Source organism: Protopterus annectens, chromosome 4.part0 (assembly GCF_019279795.1).
Source record: "Protopterus annectens isolate FY-2018-M chromosome 4.part0, PAN1.0, whole genome shotgun sequence".
In the NCBI taxonomy this organism is placed as follows: domain Eukaryota; kingdom Metazoa; phylum Chordata; order Ceratodontiformes; family Protopteridae; genus Protopterus; species Protopterus annectens.
The window spans coordinates 1,418,278,156-1,418,293,390 of NC_056733.1; the positions used below are offsets into that span (position 1 = coordinate 1,418,278,156).

A 15,235-nucleotide genomic window follows, 5' to 3' on the forward strand; every position below is an offset into this window, starting at 1 on the left:
CATATGAATAAAAAAGAAAACATATAAAGAGCAATACCAAAAAAGTATATCACACCAGCTTTAACTTTTCTCTAAAAACTCTATTCCTATATTCGTCCTTTGTTTTCCCACCCCTTTTGCCACGATCATTTATTAACTATAGTTATCATTTCATCAGTCCCTATCTTTTTAATACATTAAACCTCTGGACATCTCATCTTCAGTATCTCCCATATTGTGGGTAAGAAGTTATCCCATTTATCACTTGCTTCTTTCTTCCCAATTTCAAAATAGTCATATACTATAGCCTAAAACATCTTCATTTAGGGCAATATACAATTTACCGAAGTCTTGTCATTCTTTCACATTTCAAAAGGACTAATGCATCTTCCACTTCATAAGCATTACACAATCTTTCCTGACAACGTTTATATTTTACAACTGCTTTCAATTTGAAGCTTATCCAATGTGACCTCTGACAAATAATCTCTTAACACTCCCACTTCATCAAAAATGTTCTGTCTTTCCTGAACTGTTACCCTCTTCAACTCTTCCAGCTCTCTACATGGGTATATGTAGTAATTCTCCTGTATTATTTTTCTCATACCACATTCTTCTCTTCTCTGTTTCTGCTACATTTACTTTCCATACTCTCATTTTCTCTATGTATTCTTTCACTTCATTATTCTCCCCTTCTTTCTTTTCCTTCCTCTTTCTTGTTTTCATATTCCCTCAAACTTTTTGTTTAACAACCCTGAACATCATCTTTAATGTCTTTCCTAAACTTTATGAATTACCCAAAGCATAAAAAACTACTGGGTTTATCAATCCTACGCCTTCCCCAACCCCAACATACTACACTCTTTTTAGCAGTATTTAACCAAGAACCCCCAAAATAAACCGGTCATAATCTCCAATAATTCCCTTTTCAGTTACACAGGACATATGTAAATACCAGCAATACATGCCAGCTTTCCTAATATGTATGCATTCATCTGGTATACCTTCTTTTTCATGCTAGAGCAAACATTTTCCAACACAATGTCACCTTTTTTATTTCCTTTAACTTCTCATTCCACTGATTTGTACTCGCCTCTTTCTATGTTTCATGCCCAGAATATTGGTCCATATTTCTGGTGAAACAGGTACTGCTATTTCTACTATACCCCATATCATTTACTTTTTTTTCTGAATGTAACACTAGTCCTATTGCCAACATTTGTTGCTTTACTTCCACTATTGCTTCTTTCCAATCTCTTACTGCTTACTAAATCTTCTGTATACAAATAATACCGGCACTTTCACTCCTTTTGCTACTTCTTATTTTGCTCCCACTAATATGTGTGTACAATTCCTTATCACATTAATAATAAAAATTACTCCAATTAAAGGTCACCCTTCTTTTACAACCTTTCTCACCCTTATTGTTTCATTCAACCATCCACTCACCAATGCTCATACTCTTGTATTCTTACATACAGGTAACAAATTTGCCACCTTTCCCCCATGCCATCATTTTTCATTATAGCTCGTGGCTGTTTATAACACACACATGATCAAAGGCTTTAGCTACATCACAAGATTTTGCTTTTCTTATTATTTCTCTGTATTTACACTGCAAATAAAATTTTACTATTACAAAAATTTCCTTTGTACCATATACTCCCTCACACAAGATATCCTCCATCACCATTTGCATTCCCTTCGCAAAATGTGCATAAAAATTATAATCAGTATTCTCAATTATAACTGACCTCCAATTTTCCATCCTCCTCTTATATTCTTTCTTCGAGAAATATTTCATTATTCCTTGACATATCTCTTTGCTTTTGACAATCTGTAATTATTCAATCATTATCCTCCACAAAACTACTCCTTTCTTCCTCGCTCATCCCTTTATAAAATTCATACCCTAAGCCATTCATTCTAGAGCTGTATTTATTCTTATTTCCTATTAAACTTTCTCAAATTTTCTCGTGATTCACGTTTTCCAAAAAAACTTGCCTCTTTCCAATTTTCTTAACATTCCACTTGGTTTTACTTCTACTTCCAACCTCTACATGCATTCTTCTCACATACTTAGTCACTAATATTACCTCCTTCATGCTTTCACATCTTCTCTAATGCTCATAGTATTCTCTCACTGTAATTTTCTTGGATGCTCCTCTCTCTCTGTAAATACATTTTCCGGTACTACTTCTTAAATATTACCCACCACTGCATTACTGATTTACATAAGGGCTTCACTGTTTTATACCCTCCACAAAATAACGTCATCTTATGTTCCTCATATTTCAATATTTATCCTGTCATCTTTATTACCTCTTAATTTTCTCCCACTATTAATCAACCGCATTGTCATGTGATCCAAATACTCAGCTTCTACATTTTTTTCTTTTTTTTTGTTCTATATTTTCTGAAACAAAAAATAGTTCTTAACCTCCCCCAATATAAGTAGGCATGCCTTCTTGCCCTGACTTCTAACACCTACACTGCATTATTTTCCTCATTACTTCAACACCCTCTTTGTTTCTGATGTCTTCGTCAAGGTACAGTTTAAATCCTACAATGCACTTATGTTTACATAACTACATTAATTTGGATCTCTTAAAGGAATTTCTTCCTTTCCACTACACTTGTACATACATATAATAAAAATAACAATATAACTTTAGTCCTCATTCTTGTAACACATATCACTAACCCTCCCTACTACCACCACCACTGCTTCTAATACTTCAACAAGTTCTCCTTTTAAGAGTGCTGTTATCTCAGAACAGACACAAATATATCCTGTACAAAGGACCAAACAACTTCCTCTTCTCATAAATTTACCAGTTATCCTTCTTTATTTTCAGCACAAATCTTATACTTAATAAACAATTTATTTCTGCTGCCAGCCCCCTTATGCCACTTGCATTATATCATGTACATGACATCATTCTTTGTACTCTGAACACAAAATAGAACTGCTTTAACATTAGCCAATTCCCTTTTTTGCATGTTTCCCCTTTCCCTTAATTTTTTTTCTTACTTTTACTCTAACTTCTATTGATCGAGTCCCTTCTTTCTCTGAAACGGTTAAGCTTGCCTTCTTCTCTTTCATCTTTCTCCAGTACTGCATTTCTACTTTCAATATCTATTTGCTTTAAATACCTTTACTGGTTAAATTCTTCTTTCCCGTACCTGTCCTTGCCCTTCATTTTCATCTTCCTGCCTCTCTGACTCTTCTAGAATGCCTACTTCTTCCTGATTATATGGCCCTCCTCTTTCACTGTCTTCATGATTTTCACTTTTTACCTCCTCCCTGTCATCTCTTATTAACAGACATTCTAATCAAAGATGTTTCTCATGCCACATTTTCTATGCAACATTTTACAAATCCATTAACCCATTCTCTGCCCATAGAGATTACATCTTTTGCCCCCCCCCCCAAAAAAAAAAAACAACAACATACTTTAGATTCACAAGCTCAGAAGGGTCTACTAGAGTGGAGTCCTGGCTGTTCTAACTGTAAAATCACTAAAAGGGAGCTCACTGTGCAGGAACTTCAGTAAATGCAACAGTAAAATACTAGCTAATAAGTACAATTCAAATGCAAATGTGCAGAAATCCCCTTTCTTCATCATTAACATCTGTAGATCTAAACGATACTACCTTTCTTAGTTGTATATTCACATTTTGAAAAAAATGTATTAATTCCTAGGGCAAAGTACTGTTGTGTAAGCTGATCTTACCATAACAGCAGATGTTTGAATGATCACTGCTGCAGTAACCTTAGGTATATGGGTTACGGTATGCCAAGGATATAATGGCTGGCCGGCTTCCAAAGCTTCAGGGAACTTTCCATGTGCCCAAGCTGTCAAGTAGCTTGAGCTGAGCTGACTAAAAGACAAGTTTGGGAGTGAAGCCCTTCACAGCTTTCCTGCCAGCAGAGAGGAGGAGGTGGAGCCATGAAAGGACAATGCTAGGAACAACAAAAATCAAACATCCACACCCTGGCATAAAAACACACTAAAAACAACAGTGATGGAGAGAGGGAGCGGCTACTGCACCAATGATCATTCAAACATAAAGAAGTTATGTACTTACCATAATGTTCGATGTTTGTAGTCCATCCCACCCTTCATTCTTACACTTGGAATCGGAGCCAAACCTCGGCTCCGACTCGGCCAACTCTAGCTCCAAAACATCTGGTTGGCTCATGGCTGTCAGGTAACCCATGATGCACCACTAACATAACCCAGATCTTGTTTGCTGCAAGGAGAAACATACAGAGACAAAGAACAAACCATGTCAAAAGGACCCAACACAACCATAATGCAGTAGTCACTCTACCCCCAGGTCCTCAAGGAGGAAGGGTTTTTAAGAATGAAGGACAAGATGGACTACAAACATTGTATGTTATGTTAAGTACATAACTTCTTTATGTTCTGTATCTCACCTTCATTTTACACTTGGGACAGTGTCCCAAGCACCTTCATCTTGGGTGGCTCATTGGAAAATGCTCCTGAGTACTGTGGAACCAAAGGAAGACCTGTTCCTGGAAGCCATATCCAATTTGTAGTGAGTAATGAATGTATGAGGTGAAGCCCATGTTGCTGCTGCACAGATATTATCTATTGGAATTTTTGCCTGAAAAGCTACCAAGGTAGACCCAGACCTGGCAGAATGAGCTTTCACCTTGAAGGGTAGATCTTTGCCACTGGCTACATAGACAAAGGAAATGCAGCTGCAAATCCAGTGAGACAATGTGACTTTAGAAACTGGAAGGCCCTTCCTTGTATCTGAAAAGGAAACAAACAATTGATCCGACCTTCTGAAATTCTTAGTTCTGTCAAGATAAAAACGCAATTGTCTATGCATGTCCAGTTGGTGAAATTTGTACTCTGCCTTGTTAGAAAAATTAGGGAAGAAAACAGGTAATTCAATGGACTGATTAATATTGGCCTGAAAAAAAAACATTACGAACAAAGGAAGGGTTTGTCCGTAAGGAGACCCTATCTCTGTGAAACACCAACTAAGGGTGTTTAATTGAAAGAGCTTGCAGTTCAGAGACCCTCCTTGCAGATGTGATAGCCACTAAAAATATAGTTTTCCATGACAAGAACTTAAGGTCACAAGTTGCTGAAGGTTTGAAAGGGCTTGAAGTAAGTCTATGGAGTACGAAATTCAAAGCCCATGGTGCCACTGGATCCATGACTGGGGGTCTTAACAATGTGGCCCCTTTAAGAAAAGCTCTGTGCAGTCTATGAGCCATAAGGTTAGGGTCATTTGCCAAATGAAAGGTAGAAACAGCTGCCAGTTGAACTTTAATAGTGGCAGCTGCTGAACCTTGATGGAACAACTGAGAAAGGAACTCTAAAATGGCAGAAATGGGAGCTGTGTAAGGATCGAGGTTTCTCTCATGGGCCCAAAAGAAGAATCTTTTCCATTTACTGATATAAATCTTTCTGGTAGAAGGTTTGTGAGAGGATGTCAGAATGTGAATAACCTCAGGAGAAAAATCATGAAGCCTGACTAGGGATGGAATTGGAGCAGCCAAGCTGTCAAATTGAGGGTGTGGAGAGACGGATGGAACACTCCTGACATGTGCATTAGCAAATCTGGCACTGGGTCCACAGTCCACAGTTCATCTATTAGATGAGGTCTGAGGAATGGGAATCAAATCTGCCAAGGCCAGTATGGAACAATTAGGATCATTTTGCTTCCCAAGGATATTGCTTTCTGAATTACCTTCGATATCAGGGGGAATGGTGGAAAAGCATAAGTCCCAAGGGCCAATCGTGAACGAGTGCATCTCTGGGTGTCTCCCCTTCCAGGGGAATTAGGGTGAAGTAGCTGCTGCATTTGGCATTGAGAGGGGTGGCAAATAAATCTCAGCAAGGCTGACCCCATTTGTGAAAAATTTATTATGCAATGTATGTGTTAGAGACCACTCGTGTGGCATCAGAATAGCCCTGCTGAGCCTGTCAGCTATCACGTTGGATTTCCCCAGAATGTGCGTTGCGACCAGAAAGCATTGGGAAGACACTGCCCACTCCCACACTTGAAGGGCTTCTCTGCAGAGGGGGTAAGATTTGGTCCCTCCTTGTTTGTTTATGTACCACACAACCGACATATTGTCTGAGTGGATCGCAATTGTCCCTAGAGGGAGAAAGCTGTGAAGTGCTTGCAATGTCAGAAGCACTGCTCTCATCTCCAAGACGTTGATATGCAAATGAGCCTCATGTTCCTGCCACGTGCGTAGGACTGTTCTCCCTAGATAATGCCCCCCGCATCCTATCTGGGAGGCATCCGTGGTCATGGTGGCAACAGAGGGGGAGGAACAAACGGTCTGCCTGTGTTTAGATTGCTGGTCTGGGTCCACCAGCAAAGATCCTGTTTGCACAAATCTATTATCAGGATGGGGTGAGAAAGAGGTAGATACTGCAGTGACCACTGGGCAAAGAGTAACCATTGCAAAACCGTCATGTGCAGTCTGTAATGGGACTAATGTTATTGTAGAGGCCAACATCCCTAACAACTTGAGCACCATCTTTGCTTTCACTTTCCTTACAGGAAGTAAGGTCAAAATTTGTTCCTTGAGTTCTGAATTCTTTCTAAAGAAAGGTAAGCCCTCATTGATACAGTGTTTATTTTGGCGCCAATAAAATTCACATGCTGAGAGGGCAATAATGCAGATTTTTGCCAATTTACTGTAATCCCTAACTGCAAGCAAGTTGAAATGGTAGTGTCCCTGGTCTGTAACAGTAGATGCCTGGTGGTGGCAGTCAGGAGCCAGTCATCCAGGTACGGAAATACTTGGAATCCCCGACGTCTCAAGTGAGCCGTTACCACTGCCATGCATTTGGGGGCTGTGGTGAGACCAAAGGGCAGGGTGTGAAACTGATAATGACTGGCCTCCAGTCGGAAGCATAAGTAACTCCTTGATGCTCTGTCCATCTTGATATGGTAGTATGCATCTTGGAGGTCTATGGAGCACATCCAAATGTCTTTCCCTAACAACGGGAGTATCGACTGTAAGGTGACCATTCGAAACTTGAACTTCTCTACAGATTCATTCAATTTGCTGAGATCCAAGATGGGACTCAAGTCCCCTGCCCTTTTTGGCACCAAAAAGAATCTGGAGTAAGTCCCTAATCCTACTTGGTCTGCGGGGATGGGTTGGATGACTCTCTTTACGAGCAACTTTTGGATTTCTAGAGTTGCAGAATCCCTGTGATTGGGTGGAACATCTGGTATTCGTCTGATCCGAGGAGGTGGAGAAAAGAAGGGAATATGGTAACCTCTGGTGATTATCTTTAATACCCACTTGCCTTGAGTGATATCGTGCCAGGCTTCTGGGTATAAAGAAATACGACCCCTGACAGACTCCAGAGATGCCCAGTCGGGGCTCCTTTCAGGAGCCTGATAGGGACGACCACGAAAGGAATCACGGTCTCCCTGGTTCTGCGAGCCTCCCCTGCCTCTAGGACAGCATCTACCATTATTTCCTCTTCCTCTGGAGAAGGAATCACCCTGTGTGCCCTGAAAAAAACCTCTGTGACTTCTTGAACCACAATTTTACTGTCCTTCTACCCTTTGGGATAGGGACTAGAAGGAACGTAAAAACAGACTCCCACAGCAGACAGGATTTTTCCTTCCTGTTCGCACCTGGTGAGTGTGTCCTTTACCTTGGTTCTAAACAATGAGGATCCATCAAAGGGAGTGTTGGTAAATGTAGACTTAAAAGCCTCTGCAATGTTACACAAGTGCATCCAGGAGTGTCTTCTAAGAGAAACTTCTGAACCTGCTGCCCTACTCGCTCCATCAGCTGCGTAAGATATCAGCCTCATGGAGGAGTTTATGATAGAATTTAAGGTAGGCATCTGTGCGTTAACCTTCTCAGATACCACTGCAGATATGTTACCTTGCAGAGTCTCTCCCAGTTCTTTTAGGAGATCTCTCTGGAGTCTTGTGAAGTGAGACAGGTACTTCAGCGATCTAAGTGTAAAAGCTACTGAAGAAAAGACACGCTTCCCGTACCTATCCATCGTCCGAGACTCCTTGTTCGGTGGATGGACAGTGGAGGAAGTTTCAGCAAGTGCCACCACCATGGCATCTACTGGAATGCCCTTAGCAAGAAAGTCTTTGTCCTGGGGTGCTGATAAAAATGTATTTGGTCTTCTAGGAACCGGTTTCACAGAATCAGGATATTCCCACACCTTTTGACTTACTAAATCCAGTAGCTTGTCAAAAGGTGAAGACACCCAAGAGGCGGAGGGTTGAGACCCGAAAGCCTTCAGGTACACTGACTCCTCATCAGAAGAGGATGTGGTGGGCCAGCCGCCTCTCTGTTTCAGGATCTCAAGGATATCTGCGAATGAGATATCATCACAGGACGACTTCGGGGACCCTTCTGACTCTTCGAGGACAGTGTCTGATGTAATGGACTCATCAGGGGAGTCCACATGTTTCCTCTTACAAGTTTTCTTCCTAGGTGGCTCATCAGAAGAGTATTCTGGGGAGACCTCGGAAGACTGGGGACCACTCATGGAGGTTTCCTGAGGCTGCAAGTCTCTGCTGTGTTGGGAGAGAGAGGAAGCTGAGACTGAAGTTGGCGGTTTAGGGGGAAGAGTGCCGGTACCTGTGGTTGAAACTGAAGACATGGACAGCACACTCCTCGTCACCTCAAAGGCCAATCCTCCTGGCTCCGAGGATGCCCCCCGCTCGGGAAGATGGAGAGGCAGTCCTCGGCGCTGAGGAGATGGGCTCCGAGGCAGATGTGAGGTCGAAGCTCACCCAAGCTGAAGACCCGTGAGGTAGGCTCGGAACCAAAGAAGTTTGATTCCAAGTATCCCCCTTGGGCCTGACCGGAGAACTGAGGACCCTAGACCTCATGGATGGTACCAAAAGGGTTGGAGCAGATATTGGAACTGAGAGACCCACTGAGGTAGCTGGAACCGACATTTCCATAACCCGAGGCACCGACATCTCTTGCTCCGAAGGCCCAGAGTGGCTCAGAGGAAGAACATCGACAGGGTGTAAGGACCCATTAGGCTCCGGAGCCGACTGGGACGCAGCCGAAGGTAAATTTGCCAGCACTGAAGTCTGAAGCAGTCTGTGCACCACTCTCTCGACGTCCTCATCAGAAAGGCTCCTAGAGGACCTGGAGGATAGAGCGGGGGACCTAGATCGCTGAAAGATAGGCAACCTAAGAGTCTGGGAGACCGGTCAGAGTTCAGCTGACCGGCTGCAAGACACAGGCTCAGTTATCAGCTCTGAAACTCCTGGAGCCAAAACTGATGGATTCACAACAAAAACCTCTGTCAGCACCAAGACTAGTGGAGTCGGCGAGGATGTAGTCATTTTGGCAATTTTGTCTGGTGGCTCTGATGACACAGATTGAGTTGGAGACCGCCTTTTGGTTGATTTGGCTTCATCTTTTTTGGAGGAAGGAGATTTAGAGCTGGAGGATGAAGAAGTCAACTCCTCCTCAAAAGAATGCTTCAAAAGTCCTTTCAAGATAAGTTTGTTCTTCCTCTCCTGAAGAACATGGGGACTAAAGGCATGACAAAACAAGCAAGACTCTTGGAGGTGAATAGCCCACAAACAGTACACACACAGATTGTGCCCATCCATTAAGGACATTTTCTGTGAACATATTGTACATTTTTAAAGCCCGAAGGCTTGTGCTCCTTAGTATCCTTAGACATAGTGCAAGAAACAACTAAGATAAGAATGCACAAGAACTACCGCCAAGTAGATAGGCAACAGCAAAGACAAACAGGCAGACAGAGGACTAAGCCCTCTGACTTAAATGAGCCTAGCCCTAAGAGGAGAAGAAAGAGATAGCCTGAGGACTAGGTCCTCTAACTTAAACAGGCCTAGCCCAGGGAGAGAGAGACAAACAACAGAACAGAGGACTAGGTCCTCTAACTTAAATGGGCCTAGCCCAAGGTGAAAGGGAAATAGAAACAATGACAATAACAATCAGCACAGCGATGCAGGGATACAAGAAGGCCAACGGAAGGAAGGCCAATCAAAGTACAAACAGTAAACACAGAAAACAATGCAGCAAATTGTCTAAAACAGACACGGAATGTGTTAACACAGTAAATTATAGACTATAATTATTTTTAGTCAACAATTAACTAGCAAAAAAGTATTCAAAGTTATGACTTGGCCATGGCCAAGAAAAAGCAAGTCTGAGCTCAACGAGCGGCAAACGAGATCTGGGTTATGTTAGTGGTGCATCATGGGAAACCTCATAGCCACGAGCCAACCTGAAGTTTTGGAGCTAGAGAATGGCTGAGTCAGAGCCGAGGTTTGGCTCTGATCCCAAGTGTAAGAATGAAGGCAAGATAGGACTACAGAACATCTATTGTTACTGTAGGTTAAACTTACACAACAATACTATGTTCTTTATATTGATCACCACCACAATACAATTAGCTATATGGGTGGATTACAATAGCCAACTATATTTGAAAGGTGGAAGAAGAAGCGTCTTAGTGCCCCTGGAGAATGGTCTTAGACAAGGAATCAAGCTTACACTACTTTGTAAAAGTACATACAGAGGACCAAGTAGCAGCTTCTAAACACTACTAGAATCCAAACCTTTCCAAATAGCCATAGATGAAACCAAGGCCCTGGTAGAGTGGGTCTTGACACTGCCTGGAATAGTTTTGTTATATCGTTAGACAACCATTTGGAAATACTTTGTTTTGACACAGATTGTCTCTTCTTTTTACCTTCACAAGAAATAAACAACTCATTCAAAGATCTGAAAGATTTAGTCTTGTCAGCATAGTATCCGAGTTGTCTGTGGACATTCAATGTATGGAGTATCCTTTCTCCCTCATTTTTAAGTTCAGGAAAGAAAATAGGGAGATGGATAATTTGACAAAGTAAAGTCGGTTAGCACTTTAGGATTAAAAAAAGATCAGTTCTCAAAAAAACTCTCCCTGTCCATAGAAGCTTGCTACTCGGACACCCTTCTTGCAAAGGTCACAGCAATCAGTTAAACTGTTTTCCACGATAAAAACCTCAAGTCAGCCAGATTAGCTAGTTCAAATGGAGCAAGTGTTGGCTTCTCTAACATAAAATTAAGATCCTAAGGAGGGGTCACCGGTTTTCTGGGAGGCTTTTTATGCAAAAACTTTTTCAAGAACATTTTGACATGAGACTGCATTGAAAGAAAAGAATCCAAGGGCAGACATGCTAAAATGGCTGATAAATGAACCTTAATAGAGGAGTAAGAAAGGCCACAGGAGAGTAATTCACACACACACTCTAAAATCAGAGAACTATCCCTGAATAGATGCTAGTTATGCTGCTGGTACCAACTAGAAATAATTTTTCATTTGCTAATATCTGATTTACTAGTAGCAGGCTTTTTTGGGGCATCAGGCTCATCATAGATTATAATACCCCCTTCTGTATGTACCTGACCAGACACATGCTGCAACCGAACATTCATAGACATTGCTTACAAAAAGAATACAAGGAGTAAACACAATGACCTAGCCTGATTGCCTCATAGCCCTGTCTCTTTGCATAGTACCATACAGACTTTGGAGAGGTGATCCTCGCCTGGCATACAAGGCATCTGTGGACCCTGCTTTGATGAATCTTTTGCGCATCCACAAAACAAACAGCATCAGAACTACTAGATTAAAAGACCTAAATTTTGCTTGCTTGCAACATATACAAGACATGTTGGAGTGACAGATAAGTTTCTCACAGAATTCCCATTCTCTGGAACAGGCTTCCCCATCCATGTGAAGCAGAATTCCTCCTTATCCCTATTTAAGTGCAACTTGGACCAATGGATGGGTAACCGCAAATTCACCCCTGGTCTGACTTCTAAATCTTTGATGGACACAGGCAGTCAGTAAATCACCCCCTACACATCAAATTTGTGGGTCACATTTGGGTCTCACGGCTAGGTTTCTAAGGGACCTAGTGGTTTTTAGCCTAGTATATACCTATAAACCTATGAAGATGAAGTAAATCCCGGGATGTGCATTGCAACCAGAAACCACTGACACAAAACTGGCTACTGCCAAAGTCTCATGGATTCTGTTCCACACACATGCTGTTGCCAAATGGCATCACACCCTTGAGGAAAACATCCTGAAAAGTATGCAACAAGGAGGACAGTCCACATCTCCCAAGACACAGATGTGAAGACTGGCCTTGGAATTGAACCAGATCCATTGCATAGTCCTCCCTTCGAAACACACACCCCCCACACCAGAAGAGAGGCAACTGTTGTGACCATGCCCAGAGAAGGGGGATAACAAATGATCCACCAGTGGATACCAAGGAAGACGTCAACCACCTGATTTGATTCCGACATGTCTCTGTCAATATAATGGGGAACTCCATCAGATGTGTCAGATAAGACCATTGCACCATGAATGTCAACTGCAGAACCTTCATGCAGTACCTTGAAACGGTAACAAAGCAAATGGGGGCCAACATGTGTCCTAACAGCTTGAGAACAAGATATGACAGAAGTTTTTGGCATCAGAGTAATGAAAGAGCAAGACTGCACTGGTCCAACACTCTGAAGATGGGAAGTCTTGTAATATGAGAAACTGTGTCCAAGTGGCAACCTATAAACTATATTGACTACACTGGAAGAGGGCTGGATTTTTGGTGGATGCCTGTGATTCCCAAGGAGCTGCACATCTGGACTAAGGTGTCCCTAGCTCTAATTAATGATGGCCTTGTGGGAGTGCTCAGGAGCCAATTGTCCAGGTAGGGGAAAGACCTGAAACCCCTGAAGCCTGAGGCAGGCTGCCACAACTGCCACATCAATAGCAAACACCTGGTGGAAGGGTTGGCAGTGGTGAGAGCAACACCTGGAGCTGATAATGACGGTTTCCCAAATGAAAGCACAGAAACCTCCTGGATCATCTTGCACTCTTGATATGATGGTAGGCACCCCTGAGGCAATCAAGTACATCCAGTTGTCCTTCCTCATGGAAGGTAGAATGCACTGCACCACGACGATCCAGAACATGGTCTGCTTGATGAAGTGGTTCAACTTGCTCAAATCTAAAACTGGAATGAGGTCCTTGTTCTTTTTTGGAACAAAAAAAATCCTTGAATAGACCCTTGATCCATGTTGGTTTGGTGGGAACTCTTAGATGATTCAATTTTATAACAATGTTTAAACTTCTATGAACACATCCATTTTCTGATGGGGTGGTAAGTCTGGGAGATGTTTGCAATTTAAATTTGGACATCCAATATGGGAATTGTACAGCCTCTGGATACGACTTTGAACTCCCAAGAATCTGAAGTGATGGCCTTGCAAGCTTTTGGGCGAAGAGCCAAGCAACCCCCAACTGCCTCCACAGTTAGACAGTTGGGCAACCCTTCTGTGCCTCAGAAAGTGCCTCCTGGAGAAAGCCTTATGAAATGAGATTCTGCAGACAACCACTGCTGCAGGGATGCATCCATTGTGCTTATCCCCTCTACCATGGGGGAACCTTCAGAAGGAGCATTCAGGAATGAATGCTGTGCTTTCCTAAAAAAATAGACATTTCCCCCTTGTGATTCTGAGAGAAGATCCATCGAGGGGGTAGCAAAATGCAGACTTCTCCTCCTCCTGCTCACTTCTGGTCAAGGTCGCCTTACATCTGGGCCCAAAAAGAGAAAAGTCACCAAAGTGTTAACATAGGATGCCTTGAAACTGTCTGAAAAATTACACAGCCTCATCCAAGTGTGGCAATGCATGACAATGCTAGCACAAGTGGATCGGGATGTGCCATCAGCTACAATAGGCAGCAGATGCATTTGCACATTAGCAACAGATTGCTAAGTAGATATCTGACTCTCCAAAGATTTCTGACTCCACAGTCTACTGAGCAAAAATTACCTTTGACACTTCTGACACAATACACTCCAAAGTGTGGTCAAGAGAACAAGATAGTTCAAAGACCTCAATGTAAAAATGGCTGAGGCATAAGACAGCTTCCCAAATTGGTCCAAGCCTATTATTCACTATTTGGTACATGAACCAAGGAATTGAGATATTATTTTTACTGGCTACTGCCACCACCACAGCATCCACAGCTGGTTCTTAAGTTCATAAGTTCACAGATTAGTACTAAGCTAACTGCCCTTGCGAGCCATTTTAAGCCTAGCCAATTATCCCTTGTGAGACTCAAACCCTGCACCTTGTATTTGTAAGGCAAACACCTTAACCATTAGGCCACCCTCCCAACCCTTGGGGGGGCTGTGAGAATCTTGCCTAACTTCTTAGGGATTGGTTCTACTGTATCAGGCTCCTTTCACTCCCTTCAGAAAACTAGGTCAATAACAGCATCTGGAGGGGGAACCCCCCAGGTTGTGAATGGCCCCAGCCCAAAAGCCTCCGGAAATACAGACTCCTCCAGAGATTAAGCTTTGGTAATCCATCCCCTACACTGGCAAAGCAGATCCAAAAGACTATGTTCTCATGGGAGATTTTAGGGACCCCCTCCTTTCTTGAGGTCAGCATCCTCAGTGTGGGACTATTTAGGAGAGTCCTGGTGCTTCCCCTTTCACAGCCTGCCACCTTGGAGAATCCAGTGGGAAATGTCAGAGTGCTGGGGCTGTAAAGGAAGGGCAGACTGAAGACCATCCAGGCTGAGCTGTCCCGTTACATGTTGAAGCATGTCCACAGGCACAGACATCAAAGGGGGGGGGGGACACACAGGGAACCTGACCACTCCTTCTCCACATGGGAGAACATCCTTTCCACATCATCAAAGGCAGAAGCTGAAGCAGGCCACGGCGAACTGGCAGACTTAGGATTCGAAGACCCTGAGGATGAACCAGACCCAGCAGCCATTACAGCCTACCCCAACGGCAAGACTGGAGCTGAACTATCCAGTTCAGAGGCCCCGAGTGGAATGGACGAACTTGAAACAGGGATCGAACATGACCCAGACACCACTGCCTTGATATCTCAGCTCCAGAGTCCATGCAACTGTAACATGGCAGTAGTCAAGGAAACAAATAGGTTCATAGGTAGGTACTAGGCTATTGGCCCTAGGGCCTATATAAGCCTAGCCAAACGGTACCCTGGCTTTTGCCACCCAAGAAAATTATTTTCCTGTGCCCCTGTCAAGCAGAGCCACAGAAGTGATCCCCGGGGTGAATTTCCTATCTCCCGTCCAATCAAGATTTTTCTTGAAGAGTGCTAATGAGGAGCTTTGTTTGATATAGATAGGTAGTTTGTTCTAGAGTATGGGAAGTCTCTGGGACAGGAATC

General features: G+C 42.9%; 1 protein-coding gene across 1 annotated transcript in view; it reads right to left on the reverse strand.

Annotated features, from left to right (window-relative positions):
• Positions 1-15,235, reverse strand: part of KIF3A (kinesin family member 3A) — a 1,506,491-nt gene that overhangs the window by 17,768 nt on the left and 1,473,488 nt on the right. The window lies entirely within an intron of this gene.